Source organism: Danio rerio, chromosome 18, assembly GCF_049306965.1.
Source record: "Danio rerio strain Tuebingen ecotype United States chromosome 18, GRCz12tu, whole genome shotgun sequence".
Taxonomy (NCBI): domain Eukaryota; kingdom Metazoa; phylum Chordata; class Actinopteri; order Cypriniformes; family Danionidae; genus Danio; species Danio rerio.
In genome coordinates, this window is record NC_133193.1 from 8,526,096 (window position 1) to 8,529,833 (window position 3,738).

General features: G+C 36.6%; 1 protein-coding gene across 1 annotated transcript in view; it reads right to left on the reverse strand.

Moving 5' to 3' along the window:
* The window catches only part of LOC101882393 (uncharacterized), a 771,022-nt gene that overhangs the window by 491,611 nt on the left and 275,673 nt on the right, over positions 1-3,738 (reverse strand). The gene's annotated exons all lie outside the window — the stretch shown is intronic.

Sequence of the window (3,738 nt, forward strand, 5' to 3'; positions counted from 1 at the left end):
TTTATAAATCATTTAAACAAATAAATAAATAATGAGGCTATTTTTTCAGAAATTTTATTTAATATTTATTATTTATTAGAAAATGAAAAAAATACTACTTTAATAATAACATTAATGATAATGATTATTATTAATATTATTGAGTATGGTATTGTTTATTTGTTTTTTATTTTTTGAAAAGTCAGTTTGACACATGCAAACCACTGCAGAAATGTACTAATATTAATAATATATATATATATATATATATATATATATATATATATATATATATATATATATATATATATATATATATATATATATATATATTAATACATTTTATATATATTAATAGATAAACTACTATAAATTAAAAGCATTATCATATGCTATGTTTTTTTGTATTCACAAGCTTTGGAGACGTAACATAAATTCCGCTTTTAAATAATAGGTCACCTATAGCTTTTGTCGTGAGGTTGTGTTCAAAATGACATCAATGTTTTCGAAGTGCACTGCCAATGGAGCACAATTGTAGACATGAAGATCGCTAAAACTGAACTGTAAAAATACTTTGAAAGCAAATTACACCTCAGAGAGATGACCTTAATGCTTATATTTTTTAATAATTCCAAGTTTAAATGTTGGAATGTTCTAAATGAATGGGGCATAGGGGGATAACTGGGAATAGAACACAGCCAGGAACTATGTTTCTAACTACAGCTCCAGAGGTGTAGTTGCAAGCATAGAAGTTTGGGATGCAGTTTGCGAATGTTCGTTGAAACGACGGATTTGGGAAATGGCAAATCAACAAACTATGTTTGTAATGACACAACTTGTGATCTTGGTTGGTGAACCCCAGGTCATGTGACCATCTTCTTTTTTGTCATCTTTTTTTTTCATAAAAATGTTACATTTTTTACTCAAAGCCAACAATAACACCTTTAGCGCTTCAGGGAAAAAAGAAAAAAGAAAAAAAAAACAGAATTAAACATGTTAATTTTCCAAGAGAAAAAAGGGCAGGACAAATCACATTGATTGACATTATCCCTTCATCAGAGTGTGCCCCGCCCACTAGTGACAATCTCTCTCTCAATAGCACAGGACGTTATTGTTGTTATTGAATATGCTATTATGCAAACACATAGGCATCTGTAGCCCCGCCCTCTTTTAAAAAGAGTACAATCTCATTTAAGTTTAAAGCGACAGTCACCAAAGCAGCACAATTAGGATCAAAGCCTAAATAGGGCAGTTTCAAATATTATTTGTGTGGTATTTTGAGCTGAAACTTTACACTCTAGGGACATTTTTTCCTAAATCTTATAAAAAGAGGCATAATAGCTCCCCTTTTAATGTTTTCATGTGCTGGGAAGAATTCGTATAAGGGTAAAAAAAAAAAATGTACGCTGTAAAAAATGCTGGGTTCAACACAATCCCCTCATTCATTTTCTTGTCGGCTTAGTCGCTTTAATTATCTGGGGTTACCACAGCGGAATGAACCGCCAACTTATCCAGCACATTTTTAAGCAGCGGATGCCCTTTCAGCCACAACCCATCTCTGGGAAACAATCCCTTCATGTCACCCCAATAACTTAAAAATGTATTAAGTTAACTTGAACATAGTTGATTGAACATTAAACAATTAAGTTGTTCCTAAGAAAACCTCAAGAATTGTGTTGTTTCAGATCATATTAAATATGCAGCAGAATTATTTTTTTGAGTGTAGCTCTGTCGATCATTTACACATAAGCCATTTATGAGAAACAGGTAAGTGTGTTTGGATATCGCCATGAGCATTGTCAGTTCATAAAGCAGAATCGGGATGAACGTATGTAAATGCACTCGGCATGGCCCTTCAGTGTAATAAAGTGTGTTACAACCTGCGAGGACTGAGAGCAGAGCTGTGAAAAAACCACATCAGTTCAGCTGCGTAGTCACGACACGTTCCGGATGATTTTACCGTCGCCATGGAAACAGGTGTACGTATAGAACACTGTAGGCTGCGAGTGAGAACAGCTCTGAGTCACGAGTTATGAATTATGTTTTCAAGTAGTTTGTTTATTTTTGTGAGTAATCAATCAGCGGTGCTCTATTAGTGCACGGGTAATGTGTCATTGACGGTTTGATTTTTTTTTTAGGATGTCCACACACCTAGGTTAATGACTAATAATGAGGGACGAAATGAATCAAGTTTAAAATGCATTAGTCAGGATCTTATAAATGTCTTCTTGTTGCCATCTTATATTTCTGAGTACAAATTGCCATTAAAAATATTTGACTGTAGTATGTGAGTCAACGTTAAGGCGTAACATTTTAGTGTGGTAAATTAAATGTAGAAAATTGATTTTTCTATACAAAGAAGATATATTACATTCAAGTGTATGCCTAAATGTTTATAATAATAAAAATGTTGAAATATCCCTTTAACTGCCTGCTCTAAAACCATATTTTGACTGTTTTAAATAATGACTGTTTAAGTTGTTTAAAGATTGACTGCTTTGAATAATTGTTTACTCTACACAGCATTGTTGGTTTACAAAAAAAAAAAAAAAACAATCCTGTTGCACTTCTACACTTGATTTTAGTTTTCATTCATTCATTTTCTTGTCGGCTTAGTCCCTTTATTAATCCGGGGTCGCTACAGCGGAATGAACCGCCAACTTATCCAGCACATGTTTTATGCAGCGGATGCCCTTCCAGCCGCAACCCAACCCAACTTAGTTTACTCAATTCTTCTATAGCACATGTCTTTGGACTGTAGGGGGAAACCGGAACACCCGGAGGAAACCCTCGCCAACACGGGGAGAACATGCAAACTCCACACAGAAATGCCAACTGACCGGCCAGGGCTCGAACCAGCGACCTTCTTGCTGTGAGGTGATTGTGCTACCCACTGCGCTTGCCAAAATATGTTTTAGGTGTAAATTAAATTAACCTAATAACGATAGCTTTAATTTCAGAAAATATTTTTAGGCCACAAGTGACAAAGTCCAGAAGAACTGCATTCAATTTGGCCAACTATTCCAGCATATGTTATATGCAGCGTATGCCCCCCAGCTGCAACCCAGTACTAGAAAACACCTATATATGCACATTCACTGACACACTCATACACACTGGTCAAATTAGTCAATCCAATTCACCTATAGCGCATGTCTTTGGACTTGAGGGGAAAACCGGAGCACCCAGAGGAAACCCACGCCAACACTGGGAGAACATGCAAACTCCACACAGAAATGACAACTGACCGGCCAGGGCTCGAACCAGTGACCTTCTTGCTGTGAGGGGATTGTGCTACCCACTGCGCTTGCCAAAATATATATTAAGTGTAAATTAAATTAACCTAATAACGCTAGCTTTAATTTCAGAAAATATTTTTTGGCCACAAGTGACAAAGTCCAGAAAGACTGCATTCAATTTGGCCAACTATTCCAGCATATGTTATACGCAGCGGATGCACCTCCAGCCGCAACATAGTACTGGAAAACACCTATATATATATATGTATGCACATTCACTGACACACTCATACACACTGGTCAAATTAGTTAATCCAATTCACCTATAGCGCATGTCTTTGGACTTGAGGGGAAAACCAGAGCACCCAGAGGAAACCCACGCCAACACTGGGAGAATATGCAAACTCCACACAGAAATGACAGCTGGCCCAGCCGGGACTTGAACCAGTGACCCTGACCCTCTTGCTTTGAGGCGACAGTACTCACCACTGAGCCACCGTGCCGCCCTGTATTCAAATCA